Consider the following 26,088-nt stretch of genomic DNA (forward strand, 5'->3'; position numbering starts at 1 on the left):
TCAAGACTGATTTGCATATGGCCAGATCTAAACTGGGGTGGCATGGTGTGCAAAAGACCAATGGATTTAACCCAGATCTCTTGACTGGGGGTGAATGTTTTCATTTGTTCTGCAGTCCGTCCATCAATTGTGTGTCTTTTTCTACCTCGCCCTAAGTGCGCCGGGTATGCCCAGACGTGTGTCCCTGGCTCACTGTGCCACTGGATTCACACTATCCTGTCTGCAGAGGGGTGAAACCCCGAAACCGGTCCTAGGGTGCTTGTTTCCAGTCCAGGGAGGAACTGGCCCTGGCACTTCGGGCTGGACTGTTCCCATGAGGCACAGGGTCAAGACTGATTTGCATATGGCCAGGTCTAAACTGGGGTGGCATGGAGAGCAAAAGAACGATGGATTTAACCCAGATCTCTTGACTTGAGGGTGAATGTTTTAGTTTGTTCTGTATTTCATCCTTCAATTGTGTGTATTTTGCTACCTCGCCCTAAGTGCGCCAGGTATGCCCAGACGTGCTTCCTGGCCTCACTGTCCCACTGGAATCAAGCTATCCTCGCTGAAGAGGGCTGAAAACCCGAAACCAGTCCAAGGATGCTTGTTTCTGGTCCAGGGAGGACCTGGCTTAGCAGTTCAGGCTGGACTCTTCCCATGAGGCACAGAGTCAAGACTGATTTGCATATGGCCAGGTCTAAACTGGGGTGCCATGGTGAGCAAAAGAGCGATGGATTTAATCCAGATCTCTTGACTGGGGGTGAATGTTTTGCATTGTTCTGCATTCCGTCTATCAATTGTGTGTCTTTTGCTACCTTGCCCTAAGTGCGCTGGTTTGGCCCAGACGTGGGGCCGGGGCACACTGTGCCACTGGATTCAAGCTTTCGTGGCTGAGGTGGGGTGAAACCCAGAAACCGGTCCTAGGATGCTTGTGTCCAGTCCAGGGAGGACCTGGCTTAGAAGTTCAGGCTGGACTGTTCCGCTTAAGGCACTGGGTCAAGACTGATATGCATTTGGCCAGGTCAATAATGGGGTGGCATGGTGAGCAAAAGAATGATGGATTTAACCCAGATCTCTTGAATGGTGGTGAATGTTTTGATTTGTTCTGCATTCCGTCCATCAATTGTGTGTCTTTTGCTACCTCACCCTAAGTGCGCAGGGTATGCCCAGCCTTCGGTCCCAGGCTCACTGTGCCACTGGATTCAAGCTATCCTGGCTGAGGTGGGGTGAAACCCCAAAACCAGTCCTAGAATGCTTGTTTCAAGTCCAGGGAGGACCTGGCTTAGCAGTTTGGGCAGAACTGTTCCCATGAGACACAGGGTCAAGACTGATTTGCTTATGGCCATGTCCAAACTGGGGTGGCATGGCGAGCAACAGAACAATGGATTTAACCCAGATCTCTTGAATGGTGGTGAATGTTTTGATTTGTTCTGTATTCCGTCCATCAATTGTGTGTCTTTTGCTACCTCGCCCTAAGTGCGCAGGGTGTACCCAGACTTGGGTCCCGGGCTCACTCTGCCACTAGATTCAAGCTATCCTGCCTGAAGAGGGGTGAAATCCAGAAACCGGTCTTAAGATGTCTGTTTCCGGTCCAGGGAGGACCTGGCTTAGCAGTTCGGGCTGAACTGTTCCCATGAAGCACAGGGTCAAGACTGATTTGCATATGGCCAAATTTAAACTGGGGTGGCATGGTGAGCAAAAGAACAATGGATTTAACCCATTTCTCTTGACTGCGGGATGAATGTATTGATTTGTTCTGCATTCCGTCCATCAATTGTGTGACTTTTGCTACCACGCCCTAAGTGCGCCGGATATGCCCAGACCTGGGTACCTGAATCACTGTGCCACTGGATTCAAGCTATCCGGGCTGAAGAGGGGTGAAACCCGGAAACCGGTCCTAGGATGCTTATTTCCGGTCCAGGGAGGACCTGGCTTAGCAGTTTGGGCTGTACTCTTCCCGTGAGACACAGGGTCAAGACTGATTTGCATATGGCCAGGTCTAAACTGGGGTGTCATGGTGAGCAAAAGAACAATGGATTTAACCCAGATCTCTTGACTGGGGGATGAATGTATTGATTTGTTCTGCATTCCGTCCATCAATTGTGTGACTTTTGCTACCACGCCCTAAGTGCGCCGGATATGCCCAGACCTGGATACCTGAATCACTGTGCCACTGGATTCAAGCTATCCTCGCTGAAGAGGGCTGAAGCCCCGAAACCAGTCCTCGGATGCTTGTTTCCACTCCAGGGAGGACCTGGCTTAGGAGTTCGGGCTGGTCTATTCCCATGAGGCACAGTGTCAAGACTGATTTGCATGTGGCCAGGTCTAAACTGGGGTGGCATGCTGAGCAAAAGAACTATGGATTTAACCCAGATCTCTTGACTGGGGGTGAATGTTTTGATTTGTTCTGCATTCCGTCCATCAATTGTATGTCTTTTGCTACCTTGCCCTAAGTACGCCGGATATGCCCAGACGTGGGTCCCAGGCTCACTCTGCCACTGGATTGAAGAAATTCTGGCAGAGGTGGGGTGAAACCCGTAACCGGTCCTAAGATGCTTGTTTCCAGTCCAGGGAGGACCTGGCTTAGCAGTTCAGGCTGGACTGTTCCCATGAGGCACACGGTCAAGACTGATTTGCATATGGCCAGATCTAAACTGGGGTGGCATGGTGAGCAAAACAACAATGGATTTAACCCAGATCTCTTGACTGGGGGTGAATGTTTTTATTTGTTCTGCATTCCGTACATCAAATGTGTGTCTTTTGCTACCTCGCCCTAAGTGCGCCAAGTATGCCCAGACGTGGGTCCAGGGCTCACTCTGCCACCAAATTCAATAAATCCTGCCTGAAGAGGGGTGATACCCCAAAACCGGTCCTAGGATTCTTGTTTCCGGTCAAGGGGGACCTGGCTTAGCAGTTCGGGATGGACTGTTCCCATGAAGCACACGGTCAAGACTGATTTGCATATGGCCAGATCTAAACTGGGGTGGCTTGGTGAGCAAAAGAATGATGGATTTATCCCAGATCTCTTGATTTGGGTGTGAATGTTTTGATTTGTTCTGTAATTCAACCATCAATTGTGTGTATTTTGCTACCTTGCCCTAAGTGCGCCAGGTATGCCCAGACATGGTTCCCGGGTCACTGTGCCACTGGATTTAAGCTATCCTCGCTGAAGAGGGCTCCGAAACCAGTCACCGGATGCTTGTTTCCAGTCCAGGGAGGACCTGGCTTAGCAGTTCGGGTTGGACTGTTCCCATGAGGCACAGGGTCAAGACTGATTTGCAAATGGCCACATCTAAACTGGGATGGCATGGTGAGAAAAAGAACGATGGATTTAACCCAGATCTCTTGACTGGGGGTGAATGTTTTAATTTGTTCTGCATTCCTTCCATCAATTGTGTTTCTTTTGCTACCTCGCGTTAAGAAGAATGAAAATGACATTGGGTATTACATCTCTCATTAACACGGGTATCATGCAGGCGGTCGCAACATGTACATTTATCACATATTTTTTTGAAATATCACTAAACATTATTAGAATAGCAAGACAGTGGTGGATGCCCAAATGTAACTTCCAAGTCGATGAGTCGGGAGCCTCTGAGAACTTGAGAACAAGCCTTCCTTGTGGATTAACTATTGCCTGGCTTGATTTTGATAGTGCCACCCATATTTATTGTGGGAGTTAATAGTTGTGTAAAAAGTGAAGGAAAGAAAGACAGTAAGAAGAAATGAGAATAAACAGGGGAAGAAAAGCCAATGAAACATCACAGTGGTCAGTTACCACCTTGGGCATAGCCTTCAACCTTCTTCTCACAGGTTTAGCGATTTCTCTGGTGGTAAAAGGGGTATTATACATGAGAACTTTCTCCATAGTCCATGGAGGTTTGAAAACTAAGGTGGAAGAGCCTAAAAAGTTCCATAGTATAGTATAATATGGGGGGAGCACCACAGGGTGAGTTGTAGAGTTAAGTTGTGCGCACCTCTTAGAAAATGTAGCCACTCCTGCCACATCTTGAATGATATGAATTTGGAATTCTTCCAGTTACATAAAATGATTTTGCATGCCGAAGTCAGCATTAGGTCCAGCAGGTCTGATCGTTCTTATTTTGTAATTGGTGTCTAGGGGTCCTAGGAGCATGTAAGAGAACTCCCTGGTTGGGTTGATATGAAAGGTGTCTCTGATACAGTCAAAGATTTTGTCCCAGAATGATTAGGGCCAGTGGCAGTTAAATAACATGTGTGCAAGGTCATCTTCCTGCTTGTTACAGTTCCAGCAAAGGGGGGAATCAATAAGTTTAATTTTGTGTAGTCTTCTTGGCGTCCAGTTGTTTGATTGATAATCATAAACTTTTAAACTTTGTTTGGGAGAGTGTGGGTGAGATTTTGTTTCTGAAGGGTGTTGTCGTATGTATGTGTTCCAAGTCGAGTTTGATCATGTTAGAGTTTGTCGCTGCTTCCCATTTCCTCTCATTGTCTTTGTGGGATTTATGGAGTTCTGGTAAGAGTAGTTTTTACAGTTTAGAAACCATTTGTCCCATCTTGTCATACTGGGCTAACTTGGAGGGTAGTGAGGGGGGTGCCAGCACTATGGGTAATTTGGCAATCTGGACCTTAAGTTTCACAATTTTATATAGGTCTATTGCATTCAGTTTTTTTTTCGTTCTCCAGCTTGGAGAAGGGCTTTGGGGAGGTGTCATTGTACAAGTCCTTTATAAAGTTAATTCCCTTTTGTGACCATTCCTGCCAGTATATCGTCAGACAAACTATTTTTATTTTAGGATTGTACCAAAATGTTGTCATGCTAGAGGACCTAAATTTGATGCTGGAGTGCTTGTTTGAGTGAGAAGCCAGAGGAGATCGCTTCCCCTGCCCTGACCTTTGCTGATGGCTATTTGTACAGCGCTATGATCATACCTAACAGGGTATTTCCCAAGTTGAACTTTTCAAGCGTCATCTGTAAGAAAACTCAGTCTACCTTATCAAACGCTTTTTCAGCATCAAGTATGATGGTTACCGTTGGGGTGCCAGATAGCTTAGCTTTTTCAATTGCATGGCAGAAGATTCTTGTATTATCGCTGGATAATCTGTGTTTGAGGAACTCTACCTGGGATGGGTGGATACATTTAGATATATGTTTCTCTATCCACTTAGCTATTGTCATAACGTATAGCTTACAGTCAATGTTTATTTGGGAGATTGGCCTATAGTTTTTTGGTAAGAAGAGGGTCTTTACCCTCTTTAGGTATTACAGATATGATGGCTTCTGCTGGAGTGTCTGATACCTCTCCAGTGGAAGCAAAATGATCATAGAGATTTAGCAGAGGTTGTCTTAGTAAGTCCACAGACATTTTGAAGAAGGTAGCATTAAATCAGTCCGTCCCCGATAAATATATAATGTCTATCAGAATTATCGTAACATAGCATGTTATTTAATAAGAGCTGCAATGTACAGAAAGGCGTACAGGCTTACGGAATGGGTCTATTATATTCCTATTTTGGTTTTAAAATTTTTTTATTTGGATTGAAAATGTCAGGTTCTGAGAGAAATTGTATTGTGCACTACAATTACCAGAATGCCAAGCGGCACTGTCTCAGGAAGTGATGTCACTAAATGATTTGATTGTATGTTTAAAAATCCTGATAACCTTTGAGCAACCGCTAGACTCGTGATCAAGGTCTCCGCTGAGACTGAAACGCGTAGAGTTTGTCTTTTTGTATCTGGCATGCTGAAAGTAAAGGAATTATAAAAAACGATCATTGGTGAAGCTGTTTGTCCCTCTGGGAGTGCGCGAGGAAACCTGTGTGGGTAAACGAAGTGAAGGGGTAGTATTTTACTAAATAGCTACACTGAACTTTTCGGTGAAATATGTCTATATTTTTGTGTTACACTTTTTTTAAAACAACTGGTATTCGCAGTGTGTCCTTAGCAATTGTAATAATGGAATCATTCAGGCACAACCCGTGCAATGATTAAGGACTTCCTTTCTCTACCATTCTGCCAACACACCTCCTGGCACAGTACTAGTTGGGGAATGAATTACCCTTGTCTATTGGGGGCCAACTACCCTTCCTGCTTCCTGCAGCAAGTCCACACAGTAAGTTTGCTAAGAGGTCTTCGGAGGCAAATGCAGCTCCTGGCACACTACTGGTTGGGGAATGAAGTTTGCTTGGATGCTAAGGAACCTTGGGGACCAAGAAGCCCCCTTGGTACTTTCTGAAAGTCCTGCACAGCGGGATTCCTGAGAGCTGGTCAGAGCAGAGGCCATGCCCTCTTTCCCCACCACTCCAAAAACACCATCGAAATTCACTGCATAAAACAAAGTTTACAGGGACGTTATAGTTAGGAATTACCATTTAAAAAACCTAAGAAATTCACAGAAAAATCCAAAGGTTACCCGGCCATTATAGTTAGGGAATAAAAAATTAGCAATTCATTGTACAAAACAAAGGTTACAAAGACATTATAGTTAGGCTCAGATTTCACACGCGCAAAACCAGAAAAATTCAGCAGTTATAGTTAGCCGAGCTAACTATAATTTGTGCCCCTGCAAAGTACTGCTTATGACCTCACATATTACATCACTCATGACATGGTCAGTGACATCACTGATGACATCATCCACAACATCTCTGACACACCCACTCACATCCCAATATAATCTTTCATACATCCACTCCAACTTCTACACCATCATTCTCAAAACTATTACCAGTAGTTACACACCCACTCACTTATTCATCGGTCAACACACACATTCACTCAGTTATCCATACAGCCACTCATACACCATCTCACTCACTAATATAGTCACTGATATATCCACTCATACACCCATACAGCCACTCACACAAAGTCAGTTACTCATAGAACTACTCACACACCCACTCACTCACCTACAGAGTCGATTGCATAGCCATTTACTTACCTATACTGTTATCACACATCCACACATTCATTCATACAGATACTAACTCATAAGCACTCACCCATATAGTCATTGACATAAGCACACACACACCCATACAGCCCCTCTCACAATCACTCAGTCACACATGCAGTCAATCATATACTCTAACACTCACCTATACTGCCTTTCACATATGCAGTTCCACCCCCATATACCACTGACACATCCATTCACTTACTGACATAGCAATACACACACTCACTCAACCATACACCCCCTTACACACACATACACTCACTAACCCATAGATCCACTGACTTATCCATGTACTTATCCATACAGGCAGTTACAAACCCCCTCACCCACCCACAGAGATATTGAGAAACCAATACACGTACTCAGACAACCAATCACTTACCCATACAGAAAAACATGTACCTACTCAAACACCTATGTAACCACTTAGAAACCAACAGACAGACAGATACAGACATTCACACAACAAGTCACTCACCCATGCATTCACTGAGACACCTAATCACTAGATGTGTGGCAGTATGGGTGGCTGAGTGGATGTGTTTGTGGTTCTATAAATCAGTGAGTGGGTGTGTAAGTACGGATTTGGGTGTGACAATGGTTTTGAGAATGCTAGTGGGGAAGTTTGAATGGCTATATGAAAGGTTACATGGGGGCTGGACTGGGTGCGTCCAGATTCTGTGGACGATGACATCAGAGTTGTCACCAGTGATGTCATTTGACGAATCTTCACGAAATTGTATCAAAACATCCCCTTTTTTGATCATCTGCTGTGTTGAAAGTTTTGGGGTGATCCGTCAAGTGGGGGCCAAGAAGAAAGGGAGGTCCCCAAATGTGTTTTCCCCTTGTTAACTCTATGGGGATTCTTCATTTTTGAACACGATTACTGCCCGAACTGCAGAACAGAATTACACCAAATTAGGTAGAAAGCTAGATGTTGGTCCGGAAAGCATGCTTTCTGCAATTCGGTGTAAATTCATTCAGTAGTTTTTGAGAGCCCGCTGTGTTTTTGTGGGCCTAATCCTGGGGGCATGAATGTGAGGGGTTCATGGGGCCCCCCTCTTGGGCTTAGGCAAAGTCCCGGCGACCGCTACTCCAGGTAACAGTTGGACTAGTTTGCCCTCAAAGACCCTCAAGAGCCAAGGAGACTTCACCCCCAGCTAGCAGTGCCAGGAGGCATGTTTGTAGAGTGGTGGAGAAAGGGGGCGTGGTCACTAAAAACCTCTCAGAAAACCTACTGTGTGGGACTTGCTGGAAGTAAAAGGAGGGGAAGTTGGCTCCCAAGGGACCTCAATAGCCAGAGGGACTTCATCCAATACTGGTAGGGCACCTAGAGGCGCGTTTGCAGAGTTGTGGAGAAAGGGGGCGTGGCCACTAAAAACCTCTCAGAAAACCAACTGTGTGGAATTTTCTGGATGTAAAAGGAGGGTAAGTTGGCTCCCAATGGCCCTCGATAGCCAGAGGGACTTTGGGCCATATGTATCCCACCTTTTTCCATTCGCAAATGGGCCAATTCTCAGAATCTGCCCATTTGCGAATGGGAAAAAGCCTTTTGGGCTGTATCATCCCAAAAGGGCATCGCAAAATAGAGAATCGCAAATTTTGCGATAATCTATTTTGCGAATGCAATTAAGGAATTGCAAATTGCGATTCCTTAAATGCAATTCTGGAAGCACCAGAAATTTTCTATTTGGCCTTAAAGAATCGCAAATTACCACCAACTTCAAGTTGGTGGTAATTTGAGATTTTCTAGAAAAAAACACTTTTTGCTTTTTTCAAAGTGCCACTTGGAGCATATAAATGCCCTTGGGGCATGTATGTGTGCAAAATGTGTGCACATGCTTATTTCAGGGGTGCAACAGGGTGTCATTTTGGCACCCTTGCAACCTTGACTATGCATTGTCAATTTACGATTCTCTAATTGGTAATCGCCTCCTAGCCCATAGGAATGAATGGGAAGGTATTCCTTATATGCGAATCTCAATTTGAGATTCGCAAATAAGGAATATGAAGAATTCGCAAAATGTTTTGCAAATCCTACATACATTGCATTTTGCGATTCTCTAATTGTAATTCGCTAAAAATCGCAATTTGAGAATCGCAAAACTCTTTTTTGATACATATGGCCATTCATCCCCAACTGGTAGTGCACCTGGAGGCACGTTTGCAGAGTGGTGGAAAAAGGGGGTGTGGCCTCCTACCAGGTCTCAGCAATCCTGCTGTGTGGGACTTACTGGAGGTAACAGGAAGGGTAGTTGGCCCCCAAGGACATCCTTGAGGGCCAAGTACTCCTTCTGTTATCTCCAGTAAGTCATACACAGCAGGATTGCTAAGAGGTCTTCGGAGGCCAGGCCACCTTTCTCCACAACTCTAAAAACTCAGCTCCTGGCACAATACTGGTTGTGGGATGAATTCCACTTTACTCCTTTGGGACAATTGGGTGAAGAAGCCCTCCTGGTACCTCCTGTCGGTCCTACACAGTGGGATTCCTGAGAGCTAGACAGATGCCATCACCCTTTCACCAACACTCTGCAAACGCAAGTATTACTCAAACAAGTTCTGGGAATGCATCAATTTTGCCTATGTAGTGAATAATGAGCTCTTTCCATCAATCACCGTCCAGGACAAAGGAAACAGCCCCCTTACAAGCATCACAAGAGTGGATATGATGTGGCACAGTAGCCAGAGCTGCTGATGTGATAGCTGGGGTTTCCAGTTCGAGTCTTAGTGGTGCAACATCCAGTGATTCTGGGAAAATCACGTAATCTCTCCCAGTGATAAGTGACGCTAAATAAATCTGCAGTATCACAAAAAAGCAGCAAAAGGCAGAACTAAGGAGGTCATTACAGTTGTGGTGAATCTGCCACTGGCAGCCTGCCGGTGGCGGATTCACCGCCAAATTGCATACATTTTCTGCCTGCCAAATTATGATAAATGCAAAAACACCAGTTGATGGACAGAATGCAGAACAATGTCATACATTCACCCCAATACAGAGATCTGGGCCTAAATCCATCGTTTTTTTGCTCACCATGCCATTCCAGTTTGAACCCAGCCATATGCAAATCAGTCTTGACCCTGTGTCTCATGGGAACAGTCCAGCCTGAACTGCTAAGCCAGGTCCTCCCTGGACTGGGAACAAGCATCCTAGGACCGGTTTCGGGTTTTCACCTCTCTTCAGCCAGGATAGCTTGATTCCAGTGGCATGGAGAGCACGGGACTCACGTCTGAGCATACCCGTCCCACTCGGGGTGACAAATGCAAAAACACCAGTTGATGGACAGAATGCAGAACAATGTCATACATTCACCCCAGTACAGAGATCTGGGCCTAAATCCATAAATCTTTTGCTCATCATGCAATTCCAGTTTGAACCCAGCCATATGCAAATCAGTCTTGACCCTGTGCCTCATGGGAACAGTCCAGTTTTCTGGCGGATGGGAATTCTGTCCGCCACTGGCAGACCTTCAAATCATAACTTGACTGGTAGCGGTGCCTAACAGGCACCATCCGCCATATTCAAATGCTTCATCTCCGCAAGCCTAGAATGGCGGTTCACCCGCCATTCAAAGGCTGGCAGAGATTGACTTTGGGGGCCCGTAGCGGGCCACCCTTCAGCAAGGGCACTTTCTTACTGCACTTGGGGGGCTACATTTCCCTGCACCCTGTGGCAGACACAGCATGGCCCTTGCCACTTAGTGCAGGGAAATGAGAACCCTGCATTTTTACCATTGTGGCGGGTGCTGCAGCCAGCAGCACCCACCACAATGGCAAACATGCCTAATGCGACCGCCACTGTGCCGGTCGCATTGTGATTCTATGGGCAGGACCGCCGCTATATAGGCAGACGGTCCCAATTCCCATAACAATGGCGGATGGACTCAGGTCAATCCTAACGGGGAAATGGGTCCTGATTAGGTAAATTGTGGTAATTTGTCTTGACCACTCTGCCACTGTAATGTCAGCATTGTAGTGCTGACTTTTTCCCATTGACCAGTTACTTTATTTTGGGCCAAAATAATTTGGAGTTTGTTTGCTTACTTGCATGTAATAATTTGATCCAAAGGCCTATATTGAAGTTGTTTAGCTACCCATTCCCCCGTTTTATAGTTATGTTTCATTTTTGTTATTTTGGACAGTAAATCCAGGGTGAATGGACATCCCATAAACAAACCCTCCTAAGCTCTCTATTAAGTTGCTTGTTCATGGTGTGTAATTGTGGTGTGAACCATTTGTTCCTAATGTGGATTATACCTTTATGCCTTGATAGATTTGTAGGAAAATTAGTAATGAGAACTTCAACAAAATGTTATCATTCCTGAACACGCAACAGACTTGAAGTGAAGCTCGCCATTTTCTGTGAAAGGTAATTAGAGATAAAGTCCATAGTATTTCCTATTGTAGTATATTTTTATATAGGGCACCTCAAATTGTATGTCTGAGCAGATGCTGAGAGGCATTGTACTTCCAGGACCCATGGAGGAGTGAGTTCCAGTTTAAAAATTTGAACAAAGTGATCACTGTCGGGTCTTACTTCTAATACCAAAATTGTTAAACCTCTTAAATAAATCATGGTCAGCTAGTGATTAATCTAAAGTGGAGTTTGTATCTCCAGTAAAGGCCACTGGATTAGCCAATGGATTTCGCCCATTAAGTGTATAGAAGCCCAGGTCTTCTGGGGCTTTTATGCAGGACTTGCCTTGTAAATCCCTTCTTGTATGATTTCCAACTATTTCCGGGATATAATTCGGAGGTTTACCATAAATGCCTCACAACAAATTTAAATTTAAATTGCATGACAGTAAGATGAAAGCTTGTGGTTATGTGGCATTCAATGCTTTTAGCAGGCTAATAAGGGTATGAATTGTGTCCAATTTAGCCTTGCTGTCGTGGTTCAAGTACAGATTTACAATTAATTACAATTGAATCCGACGATTGGAGTTGGCGACTGCTGTCAGGTTTCTTGCAATAGTACAATCTCATAGTTGTGTAAAAATAAGATAAAAACATCCTCCCCACATTTGCACCAAGGCCGTTAACAGTCCATGCACAACTTCTCCTAGACTAACCTGTAGGGGGCTGACCTTGGAGCAAACCTCATGCAACTCTAAGAGGTTTACTGTTAACAATCCTGGTTCGCTGGAAGTTCCCAAGATTGGTCTGCAGCTGAGCTATTTGAGATGAAATTATTGACTTTATTATTTGTAGATCTTCCTTGACTGCTGTAGGGTGCTCCGGCTCGATCCCCCCCTTTAACATATCTATCATTGGCGGAGGGAGAAGCTAGGGGCTTGAGTAGCGAACTGCTGTCCCTTTCCTCATGTTGATTCCTCAAGCTGCAAAGTGTTCCCAGTGCTGCCAGACTTGGTATCCAATGCTTTGATCCAACCAGGTAACAGCAGTAATATAATTCCCTGGGCACTCAGGGCTGGGATTTAATTTGACGGCCTCTATATTATTTGTCCTTATATGCTGCAGGCCCTGTACTGCTTCAAGCAATCTTAGTACTGCAGTCCGATTTAAAATGTTATGGAAGCCCCTTGACTTATATTGGGGGCTTAACTCAATCACTGTGCTTTATGAATTTGAGATGCCCCACACCTGACTCTGTACATGAGTCTTGGAAGTTGCCTCAAATTCCACTGATGGTAGCCACTAAGGTTGAGAAACATGAGTAATAAAAGGATATGTCTGTGGCGCTCTTTGATTTTTGATGTAGGAATCCACTATGGTAACCCTTCTTGGTACATTGCTACCACCTACCGAGGATGGATATCTGTTGGATATTTAAGGTATGTCCTGGATACTGGACCATATTTTGGTGATTGAAAAGGGACTATTCGGGGATTCTTCAGAACCACGATGTAACTCTGGTATACCTATATTGTCTATAATGGGAGTATGTGTGTGTATTTGAGATAAAGGCATTTTTGAGGCTTTTGGCTCAAATTGACAACTAGGTGCAATGATCACAACTTGGTTCAGGGCTTCTGAGCACTCAGACATTCTTGTTGCTAGTGTCCCAGTACAGGCATTTAATGCAGGAGCAGTATTGGAATCCAAGACTTCCAAGCACTCCTCTAGTTTCTGGAGTATCGGATATGGTGTGACACTAAGATCTGAATGTTGTTTCGGCAATGTGCCTGACCTCTTGTCCAGAAGGCGTTGATGTGTTTGTTGTTGAGTGGAAATTGCACTGTTGCTCATTTTTCACATTTCTTTTTCTGGATTTTCTCAATGGCTTATGTTCACTTTTTGAAAGAGAAGGTCATGGGCTTGTAATTGATATGGGCTCCTCTAGGTCGATTTGCTTGGATGGGTGAGTTGACAACATGATGACCAATGCATTTATTTTCTGCCCCTTTGGTTTAAAGGCTGGGTTTATATCTTGCTCCTCCTACATTGAGTGTTGGAGCAAAGTTTTCTATTGTAGTTGGGCTTTCAAAATGGCCATGTTCCATGATAGCACGCCAATTGCCGGATGTGAGCCTTATTTGAAACACCTTCAAGTCCTCCAGTAATTCTTAGAGTATCCTGGGGACCGTGGCAAAGGAATCCAAAATGGTAGAACATTGACACATATGGTTAGTGGTAGTTGGATCATGATGTACGATTTTTAATCATTGTGTTTAACTCCTGTAGTTTGATGTGCACTCCAAGTGCATTGAGTAGATCAACTTGAGTATCCAACTTACCAGTGTGATATGTTAGTGAGGAAGAAATCACCTCCGCTCATTAACTGAGGACAAATGGTTGCGCTTGATAGCTGGTTTGTGGTGACTGTAGGTGTCAATTCCGGTGAGTCACAAGCTAACTCTTTTTGGGCCCTTTTATCTCCAGGGACAAATGCGGACAGATCCGTTCTACCCATGGTCTTACCCTCAATGGTTCCCCTACCATGGGCTCCTTCCTCCTCTGATATGTGGCTCACTAATGATAGTTTAATCTGAGAGAGCAAAGAGTTATAGTTGTGTTTCGGGCAAGAGAAGGGGAGGAACAAAACTGATCTGTAGGTGATATGTGTGACTGTTTGAAAGGACTTAGGAGCATCTCAGGCCAAATTGAGGAATCTTCATTGACCCCCCCCCCCCCCTTATAACTGTGTTGTTTAAACCATTGTGAGCCTGATTTGAGAAGGGTATCCCAGATGCTGGGGGTCGGTGAAGATTAAACCCTGATCTTGTTGGAGATCCTGCTCCCATGATAAAGGAGATCTAGAACAGGCCATTAGGGGGCTTGGATTGTGAGTCTGTTTATTTGTCCTGTGTACTAAAATCTCCACAAGAAGATGGGCCCTGGCTTGGCTATCTGGTTGCATTGTTAAAGGGGTGGTATGTTCTAATAAAGAAGATGATGGCTCTGAGCTCTTTACCGGAATGCCGGCATCCCCTGTTGAGCGTATCACTAGGTGTACTTCATGTTTATCCTTGGCTGTAGGTGGTGGGTGTAGTTTCACTAGAAGTAATTCACTGTTACGAACGTACCCTTTAACTGCATGTACAATACAGCTGTTTGTTTTGCATATAGTGGTTAAAAAATCAGTTTTTTGGGCTTTTCTAGGGCCCATAGGCTTAGAATTGGGTGCTGTTAGGAGATGTAACTGGGGCCGATGGATTGGGGTTTGGCATTAGCTTCTCCTTTGCCCCATGTTTTTTATTTACCTGGGGCTTAGGTGCCCCACAAGCCTTTGCTGCTCTCATTCTGACATGCAGCGAGTTACATCGAGTTATGCTTGTAAATTGAGGTTCAGCAGCACCTGACGTTTTTGAAGAATGGGTGAATGTGAAAGGTATACAAGTAAAAATACCTGAGATTGAGGTGGGGAGCTTCTTAGGAGGCATAAGTCGCACCTGAGCCTAGATAGACCACTTCCGCTCCTGGGTCCCCGGGAAGGGCCAGGATCCGGAAAATCGTGAAAATCATCCGTGACCTCCTCCTCCTCCTGTGGCAGCAGCACACAACGTCCTCCTTGGAGCCAGAGTGTGTAACAGCTCTGGAAGTGTGATGGATTTATTTTGTGCTGTTATGTTTTAAGAGGGTGTCCGTAGTATTCTCAGGAGGACAACAATTTATGCTGCAAGGTGTGGTGGTGGCTTATTTGTGAGTACGTCATAAATTGACTTTTGGCCCTCACATTGAATGCAGAGATGACATTGAGCCCGGTTTCCTGATTCCTAATTAGAATATTTCGATGAAAAGTGAATGTTTTTGGTTAGAGATGTTTTTCTTCACAATAAACACACAACACATCAAAAAAGAGGTATGTTTCGGAAAATAGCATTTGAAGTACTTGACTCCAATTGATTGAGTCGGTCGCCATAACCTCAACCAGAAGTTTTGTAAACAAGGTACTGACATTGATGCCCTGTTGCTGTTTGCTCTTGAATGTTGTGTCAGAAGTCAATTTGACCTGCTATTTATTAGCTGTACAAAGCGAAACCAAAGGGGATGATGGACGGAGCGTTTGAGCTAATCAATTTATTGGCTGTAAGCAACACAGTGTAATTCACTTGTCCCCACACTGTGGAAGATTTGGTTGCAAATATCTTCCATAGAGACCTGGCAATGGTGGCGACACATTTATTAGGGCAAAACTGGACCAAATTTGGAGTACAGGCTCATGTCTGTCTTTCAAGTCAAGAGAGATGTGTCCTCAGATGCTATGGATGTACTTCCATATTTAGCTCCAGAGCAAGCATGACATCCGTTTATACTGGTTATGTATGGTCACTGCCAACACTTTTCAACTTACGTTTGTGAAATTGACTGCAAATAGAAATTCTGAGTAGTACATCCCGACTGTTCTAATTTTACTCCTGGTGGATTAAAGATTTTCCCTAATGAGATCCAGGACCTCGTTCAGATGCTCTTTGGCCACTAACTGACACTTGCACTCAGATTCCTTCTCCATGACTGTCCACACCCTCTTTGGTCAGACAGCGGAATCATGAGGATTGTATGTTGCTCCATATTTGCAGCTTTCAACATCCTGCATTGAACCATTGTTTGATTGATCATCTTTTGGTGCTATGCCTGTGACCAAGACTAGCCTAGTTTGCCCTCTGACACACTATTTCCCTCACCCACAACTTCTGTCTATATTGTGTCCCTGATACGGGGAAGGAGAAAGAGAATGCCGGGAACAGCTGGCAGCAGGGCTGGACTGGCTACTGGGCGTTTTTGCTGGGGTGGCAGGGGGGGGTCCAGGTTCACTGCTGAGGGGCTGATTTTGTTGCTGGGGAGCTTCCGGCGCTTTTAAATGAACAATGCAAAAGAAATAGCTTTAAAGCATACTTTTTTAAACATTTGGTTTGCAAAGTTTATTAAGGAAATCCCGGTAGCCAGCCCGGCCCTGGCTGGCAGGCACCAAGATTAGGCAATTCTTGGCCCCTGTCCATTGCTGGTGACTGTTAGAAGATAAAGCTTATGAAGCCACAATCTTGGCCTGTAAACTCAGACCTATAAAGAGCCATTGCTCCTCATCAATGAAAAGATAGCTAGACCACTAGGGGGCATATCAACAAGGGCTTTATCACTGCTTTTTTGGCTTTAAAAGCCAAAAAAGGAGAGATAAAACTAGCGCCCTATCAACAACAGGGTGCTAACATGCAAATTTGCATGTTAGCACCCTTTTACTCTACGCTTCCCCTTGCATCTCTAATGAGATGCAAAGGGGGCGTTCCAGAGTAAAATAATAGGAGAAATGTCGCTATGCGACATTTCTCCTATTATCAAGAATATCGCTAACCCTGTTAGAGACAAAAAAAGCAGCGCTAACCGCGGTTAACGCTGCTTTTTTACGTCTGGTATTTTTCAGACTTAGCCATGATATCCTATGGAAGAAGGATATCATGGCTAAGTTTGCCGGTCCCTATCAACAAGGTAACGTGAGATTATCGCTGGGTTTCCAGCGATAATCTCATGTTAGCCTGTTAGCGTGAGGATTTTTATCGCTATTGAGATAAGCGTTGCTAATAGCACGCTATCTCAGCGATAAAAATTCACGCTAGCCAGCGATAATTATCCTAGCGCTAAGTGCGCTTAGAGATAATTATCGCCGGTTGTTGTTGATATGCCCCTAAATTATCTGAACTGGAGTTCAAAGTCATCCTGTGATATGAGCGCACCTCCGCAATGCCATGTGGTGATAATGTTGTATCGTTGTCACAGCAAAGCAGGCTTCCAGTTGACCTGAGAAACGGCTTTTGCTTATGAGAATATCCATTGGTATATTGCTTAATTTGAAGAAACGTTTACCTCAAAGGAGACTGCACACGATAGCACATTATTTTCTATCTCTTTGGAAAAAAATCTAAATTCGTAAAAAGATATGAGCAGTATGCACGGGCCTTTTTTCATAGCACTCCCACACTTCCACAATAAAATAGAAATACTATAGCCAGATTATTTCCAGAAAGTAGTCACTCGTTTTAAATGCAAACCATTTAGTGCCAATTGAAAGTTTGGAAAGTGGAAAGCCATTTTAAATAAGAATCTGAAACAGACACTCTCACCTTGTATTTGAACAAATGGTTATTTCATGGTTATTATGGCCCGGGCCAATACGCAGACACCTTGCTTCTTTTCTTTAGAGGAAGATTTCCAATACCGTCAGAAAGAGCTCCTCATGTAAATGAAGACACACAGCACATAGGTAATCTGTCTAGCAGAATATAAATTGAAACACATTGAAGCTTAACAAAAGGCAATTATTAGGTTGTTGAATAGAAATGGAAATTGAATAGGAATTGAAAGAGAAAGTGATGAGAGATTGAAAAGACTGTGAGCTGATAAAGATGTGTTTTTCTGCTCTGACATTCGTTTTCTAAAATAATAATAAGCAACACACTGGTAATAGTTTTACTATCGGAGCAGACATATTGTAAGGTTATAAAACACAGGTTTACCATTTTACTTTCAAGACGTACATTAAAGGGTCGGGTCGTGATTGCGATGGCAGACGGACTTTTGTCCATCCACCATCGTCCCGGGGATGGGGACCACCCACCTATAAAGGTCAGTCCCACATATGGCATTACAATGCGGCCGCCAAAACGGCAGCCGCAAGTGCCATGCTCACTGTACCACTGGATTCAAGCTATCCTGGCTGATGAGGGGTGAAACCTCGAAACTGGTCCTAGTATGCTTGATTACGGTCCAGGGAGGACCTGGCTTGGCAGTTCAGGCTGGGCTGTTCCCATGAGGCACAGGGTCAAGACTTATTTGCATATGGCCGGGTTTAAACTTTGGTGACACGGTGAGCAGAAGAATGAAGCATTTGACTGGGGTTTTATGTTTTCCATTGCGGCGGGTGCTGCTGGCTGTGGCACCTGCTGCAATGAAAAAAATGCAAGTTTTGCATTTCCCTGCACTATGTGGTAGGCACCACGCGGTACCTGCAACATGGTGCAGGGAAATGTAGGGGGGCAGTGCAAAACCGAACTGCCCCTGCTCAAGGGTGGCATGCAAAGGGCCCCCAAAGTCCATGCCTGCCATCCTTTTCATGGCATGTGTACCGCCATGGAAAGGCTGGCGGGGTGGACCATCATAATCCCAACAGCCGTGTCTGGTAGGCACCGCTGACATATATAGAATTGTGAGGGCCTCCGCTGCACGGGAAGGCTCAAGGAGCCCGTCGGATGCGTGCCAGCACGGTACCGCCCGCTATTATAATATGGCAGGAAGAAAATGGTATCACGATGGCGATGAACCCACCACTGTCAGCCTGTTGGTGGTGGGTTTACCGCCAATGTAATGACCCCCTTAAGGCCCATATTAAGCTTAGACCTTAAATTCTGAAGACCCAGTAGCATAAGTTACCGGACTCATCGAAAGTATAAGTTCTATGTGATTTACATGGACAGCAGCAAAACCCCTGTGCGAAAATTTGGAAACAGCATGCAGGAATCAGTGCATAAACACTAACATCTCATAATCGCTGGTATTTTCCTTGCCCCAAAATTACTGGGCCCAAATAACAGTAATTCCGAGGCAGGGAAATGATAATGGTTTCAACAGGCCACTAAAAAACATGGCTCTGTGCATAGACATAATCTTAAAATACACTGTTCTTCTGACATTAGTCATTCTGTTCACTAATTCGAGATTACAAGAGTTGGCTTTCAGAGCTCAGATGATGTCACCACAGTGTACTTTCTGTCTTATGGCATTAATATATGATTCCAAATTATGCATTGCATCTTATTTTACAACAATGGAAGCAATGCATCATACCCTATTCAGCTTTATTTAAAGAATGACCTCGCCTGTGTAGATCAGGGCTCAATTTAGTAGCAACTTGGTTTTGTACCAATGCAGCCACACATTTGCGTTTCTAACCGTTGTAAATAACTGATATTACTATTATGTATTCAATATGTCGTTCCTGTTGAATTCCTACCTGCTCCTGCTGGGCCTGGCGTGCTGCCTCTGGGCTCCCCTTGCATAACTGCTGTTGTTGCCGCTCCTGACGCCCCCTTCCTCCCTCCAGCCGCCGCGTTAACCATCGGGTGGCCGCAGTGTGGAGGTAGAAAAGATACTACATTTCCCAGGATCCTTGCCCAACTACATCCCGGAAGCAGCGTCACCATCTCCTGTGGCCGGAGATGCTTTAAATCAGGTCTTGCTCCCGGTGGAGCGGGTGTCGTTCCTGTTGAATTCCTACCTGCTCCTGCTGGGCCTGACGTGCTGCCTCTGGGCTCCCCTTGCATAACTGCTGTTGTTGCCGCTCCTGACGCCCCCTCCCTCCCTCCAGCCGCCGCGTTTACCATCGCGTGGCCGCAGTGTGGAGGGAGGAAGATACTACATTTCCCAGGATCCTTGCCCAACTACATCCCGGAAGCAGCGTCACCATCTCCTGTGGCTGGAGACGCTTTAAATCAGGTCTTGCTCCCGGTGGAGCGGGTGTCGTTCCTGTTGAATTCCTACCTGCTCCTGCTGGGCCTGGCGTGCTGCCTCTGGGCTCCCCTTGCATAACTGCTGTTGTTGCCGCTCCTGACGCCCCCCCCCTCCCTCCAGACGCCGTGTTTACCATCGCGTGGCCGCAGTGTGGAGGGAGGAAGATACTACATTTCCCAGGATCCTTGCCCAACTACATCCCGGAAGCAGCTTCACCATCTCCTGTGGCCGGAGACGCTTTAAATCAGGTCTTGCTCCCCGCGTCGCGGGCCCGCGTGCGGGCTAAGCCCGGGCAAAGGGCAGGCCGTCTGTGGCTGTCCGAGGTCGGCAGAGGACGGGACGGGCCACCCCCTTTACATCACCTCCAAAGCATTGGTTCTGATAAGGTCTTGCTTTTCAAGGTACTGTTGACTCCTAAGTTTTCTTGCATATGATTCGAAGCAGCACTACACTGCATTGTATAGGTAGCATCTTGTAATTGTATAATTATTACCTGCTATTCTCGATTTGGGCGACTTAATTTAGAGCATAACGAGGTATTTATATACTACTTCTGAAGTATGTCCAAACCAAAGGTTACTTCTGCAACTAACACTATGGACAACTACCTGGTGCAGATCGTAAGCAAAATCAACAATGACATGAGGGCGGCACTAGGCTTGAATTCCTCTTCTACCTCCCCTATGTTGAGGACTTCCTTGGAACCTTCGGAACTTTCGTTGGATTCTTCGTTACAGCCTAATATTAGTATTGTTGCTGACGTAGAGGCTTTAGTCAAACATGTTTGATCAATGTATGTCCCCTGCTACCATCCAGCATTCTAATCTTACCTCAGACGCAGTTCTAGACACTGAAGTAGCTATAACTCCGCCTCCAGTCCCCCCCTTTCGACTAGAGCAGTTAGAGCATGTAGAAAAGTTCAGTCCAAAAGCAGTGGGCCTCGTCCAGGTAGAAAAAAGGTAACCTCTGCTCCTAAAAGCCTGAACGAGGCTGAGGCAAATGGGTCATATGTTAACAAAGAGACTGAGAATGAACTTTCTACAAAAATAGCTAGCATGATCGATGCAAAGATCAAATGTATTATTAACCCCTTGGTAGCCAAAATCGATCTGCTTATGACTGAGGTATTACGACTGAGTGCTCTTATTAACAAGCCTGTGGAGGAGGTGGGTAGTACTTCGTCCCCGGTGCTATGCAGACCTGAGCCAAATGAGGTTCCCTTTAGTTGTGGAGCAGGGGCTGAAGCTAAAACAATAGTAAACTCTCACCCTTTCCAACCTATAGTTGATAAGAATTTTCAGATTGTAGTGAATGATGGTTCTCCATCCAGACCATCCAGATCCACCACATTCCATCAAGAGAGAGACCAATTTGAATGTATTATTGAGGCTTCTCCCCTTGTATTAGTTCTTGCCAACGTACCCACCTTGTCGTCTGATAAAGTGGAATCTACATCTTCCCTGATCAGTAAATCATTGCATTGGTTGTCTAATAATATGAGGATGTCCCTTTGGGGCAAACAACAACTAGCTGGGGAAATCATTATGGCAAGACGAGTACCATGGTTAGGGAATCACCCGAAAAAATTGGAGGAGATTGTATAGTGCTTAATTTTTCCAACGTAGGGGTTCTCCCCAATGTCCTGATCAATATATTTCCCCCACAACAAAGGCGTACTACTATTGTTCCACTAACATTAGAATACTTTTACAGTAAGAGTGGCAGTAAAGTTAATCTGGAGAGTCCAAGGATAAAGTGGACTCCTGTCCCCAAAAATAGGTGTAGGAGCAACCTAAACTGTAATTGGAATATTAGGCTGGAAAACAGGTTTGGGGTCTTGTCCGATTTAAATGAATGCGATTGACATGACCAGGTGGATAGATTAGGGAACATGAATATAGAGAAGTCTGGCTGTATGAGTGCCACAATGTCTCAGTGCCCAATTGTATCAACTAGCAACCTATATGCTGAATCTGATACGAGAGGACCTCCTAACTCCATAGTGAGTCAATCCGAGTCAATTGATCCAGACAAATTAATATCCTCCAGCCCTTTAGAATGTAATGGTTCAGGTCCTAATGTTTTACAAATAGAGCTACCGAGTAACATAAGCAACAACGGCGATCATGACATTGGGATGGAAGGTGAGACTCAAGACGTACCACTAACAAACGCCCCTCCCTGCTTTTTAGCAGTTGAGGCAGGGTTGACCCTCCTCTCTTGGAATCTTGCAGGAATTGGTAGCAAACTACATTCTCCCGATTGGTGTAGCTTTGTTGACCAGTTTGATATCATTTTATTTCAGGAATCCTGGTCACTGGTTCCGGTCTATCGATTAGGGTTTCTAAACTTCTATATACCTGCTACCAAGAAAACCAAAGGCCGACCATCAGGGGGTCTTATTATTTGGATCCACCAATCATTATGCTGTATAATTAACCAACAGAGCTTGCCTCTAGACGACATTTTGTCAGTAAATATTATATGGCCTTCTGGTCAGAAAACGGCAATTTTTAACATCTATGCTAGAGGGATGGTTGGGGATCCCCTATCCGACGTAGTCTCTGTGCTTGATCAACAGCTTGCAACACTGCCAACTCAGTTTTCCATAATTGTGGGTGGTGATGTTAATACGACATTTGAGCCACTTGGTCCGGAGGAACAATTTCTTGCATCGGAGGAAGACAGTAAGTGGGGTGTCCCTCCGTTGGATCTTCCCGGAGTCAAGAGATGGTCAGCAGTTGCCATCCAACTTAAAGCTGTATGTCTGTGGTAAATAATTTAATTACCGGAACTTAATTTGATGCGGAAAATTAATAAGAGTAGCTCAGTAAAATAAGAGGCAGAATCCGTGGTATTAGAGGTTCGGAACGGGCTTTATTCCAAAACACAATTCGAATTTGTGGGCTTCATATTCCATCACCACGAAGGTTCAGGAAGTGAAGGACAATACTTTATTGACAGGTAATCATTTTTATAGAAGGGGCATTACAGTGAAACAGGTGCAGGAGGCGTAACAGTTGATAACAGAGATAAAAACATACATGCGTAACTAAAATGGGTGTAACTAGGCGTAACTAAAGAACGTCATTAGGTATGATGTCACAAATGGGTGGGTTCATGAAAGAATTTCGCAATGTCAGCAAAAATAATTGGCAGAGATGCGCGCGCAGCAGCATGACGTGTGATTGACGTGCAACTAGGGGGTGAATGGGACTTGACATTTAGCTCTACATGTGGAGACAAAAGTCTGGGGTTATGTCAACCTAATCCTAAATCATATCTTACATCCTATGTTTAAAGAACTGTGTTATCCAAAAAAAAGAGGTCTCTTAGGATAGAATCTTATTCTATACTGACTATACTGACTGTTAGTGCGTGTACAAGCGTCTAAGTGTCTACACTAGATGACAGGGGGCAGAAATCTTCCATAGTAACAGGGCTATGAATTACTCGCATAAAGACAGAGAAGCCGGGCCCTTTTGCACGGTAGCTAGAGGAATGTTTACTTAAACTGCTAGACAGGAATGCATTGGATGAGGAGCGGGGCAGAGCAGATAATCTTGAAGGTGAAATACAGTTTTTGGCAGGCAGACAGGCAGACAGGCCGACAGGCCGAGTCAGGCACCGTTAGCCGCGCAGGGAGTAGGACAAAGTTCATGGATACAGATGCGAGCTCAGACTGGAGCTTTCAGAGGCAGAAGGCAGGAAAAGGCTTAATGGCAGAATCAGGGCCTACTCGCCTGGACTGTAAAATGGGATAAATGAACCATATAAAGCCGGTGGCCTTTCATACTTAGGAATAGAATATCCGGCCCATTCATGGCGGATCTGAAAGAGGACATGTTGACGGTGGACGCACATGTGTTTGCGTCTTCATAACTGGAACTGGAGGGAACATACATGTACTTGTGACTTATACATGAAACCGTTGGGGTCCAAGATAGGGGACATAACTGATCATAAAAATCCATATTTCCACATTCTCTCCTTGTCCCCTACTTGCCCTTAGGAGATATCAATCTTCATCAATCCGTTGATCTGTTCATATAGCATCATTTGTTCTTCTTTCTTCTTCCGGGATCTCGAACGAAAACTTGGATGTGGGATACACGAGGTGGCACACAGACCACAAATCGCTGGCCCACATTGTAGACATAAGCAGCAACTGAATAGTATGAGAAAGCCAATACCTAGGAAGGAGAGCATTCTCCATCCCCAGGCTGACAACACGCCCCAGAACCAACCGGACCAAGTCCAGGTGCCTGGATTCTGGTGTATCTGGCTTACAATCTTATGAAGGCGAGTTATGGCTTTATATACAGACAGCGAATTTTCTGGTATGAAAATGCAACAACTTGATCCGATGACCCTACAAGCTCCGCCCCTATCGGCCAGGATGACGTCAAGGACAAGACGATTTTGAAGCACAACAATCCGCATAGCAGACTGCTCTTCTGTTAAATTGCCTAAGGCGGAAATAGTTTCGTTCACTACTGCTTCAAGGGTTCTGGTTAATCTACGTATCAGCTTACTATTAGTGACTGTACCTATATAGGGGAAGAAACCTTTATTGAAATCTGTGTATTTTTCCCATGCTGTTTCAGTGTAATCGACGATTGGGAGATCTCTCTGCTGTCTATTGTGTACTAAATGAGTATTTCTATGATAATCAGGAGGAGCTAGGAAAACAGGTGGCAAAAGGAATCCGATGTAACAGGTACCATCCCAATCTAGAGGCAAACGTGTATATGCAGTCTGACCACATACGAAGTAGGAATGGCGAGAAGCTCTAAATGTAGACTTGCCTTGATCACTGAATTCTATTACAGTGGTGCACTTACTATGGCCCATATGTATGGAACCATTCTTTCTTACACACAATTCACCTTTAACTGGAAATACTGACATAGCGGGCAAAATTGGTGCAGCTTCGGATTCAACATTCAGGATCATGAGATTAAGCGTGAAATTACCTAATCCGTATACTTCATTTTCTAGATCAGTTCCTGTTCTTTTGGGAAGTCCCTCCTTGTTAGGGTAGCAGACTTTAAGCAAAACTAAGTTCAGGTTTCCCCATACCCAGTTGTCTTGATAAACTGCGGAATTCGAATCTAGGGAATTAATTAAACTAAACCAAGCTCCACAGGAGCCATTGTGTGTGAACGGATATGGAAAGAGAGGCAGAATTCCCTTATAGTTCTGATAGGGAGGGAGTCGGCCACATATCCAACAATTTGTAGCATTGCTAGTCTGATGGGAATGATGTAACATACTAATAAAAGTGTTATTGCGCAGCGCAAATCTATAGGACAACTCATGCGGTGGTAATTCGCTAAAGGAATGTTCAGCAGTAACATTGTAAACATGTTTAGAAATAGGATAATATATGTGTAACAATATACTTGCAGCGATTATTAAAAGACTTAAGAAAAACAAAATTAATAACGTCACTGTGCAATGACTACGCAGTGATTTACAGTACGCATGCTTTTTCATCTGCATTTTTCCGTTTCTTTCTCTATTCAGGTCTAGGGGATACATGTCAGAGACAAATTCGACCGATTCACCTTGGAGAGGACTTAAACAATCAAATTGTCTGACTTTTTAGACCGTAATTTTAGTTTGTATAGTTCCTTATCGCTTAGTTCAACCAAAGGAAGCTTTGAGTCAATTGGTGAAGACACGCGAGGTGTATCGTTTACATCAGACGGTAGTCCATGAAATTTCTTGATATGACTTGAATGTATCCAACCTTTGCGACCTTCGATCTTCACGGCTGTCCTCGTGGTGAGCAGTACAAGTTGAGGCGATTTCCACCTAGGATCCAGCTGAGTCTTCCGGTCAAAATTCCGCACTAACACCAGGTCCCCGGGAACTACGTCATGGGGTTTCACCTCGGTGTTGTCGGGAAAGGCTGCAGCTACCTGTGAACGACAAGATTGTAGTGCAGACATCAAGGAAGCCAGGTAATCTGTCAGCATATTACAGTCAACATCAGTTATTTTGCGTGGTATAGGCGTCCCCCACATATTTGGTGGTCTGCCAAAGATCACCTCATAAGGGGATAGCCCTGTTCGAGAGTGTGCTACCATTCTCATGTAAAAGAGTGCAACTGGTAAGGCTACTACCCAATCGACACCTTTCTCCCTACATATTTTGGACAATCTAATTTTCAGAGTTTGATTATGTCGTTCCACGAGACCTGCTGCCTCGGGGTGTCGGACACAGTGAAATCTCCATTGATAGCCTAACAAAAGTGAAACGT

This window comes from Triturus cristatus, chromosome 2_1, assembly GCF_964204655.1.
Source record: "Triturus cristatus chromosome 2_1, aTriCri1.1, whole genome shotgun sequence".
NCBI classification, from domain to species: Eukaryota; Metazoa; Chordata; class Amphibia; order Caudata; family Salamandridae; genus Triturus; species Triturus cristatus.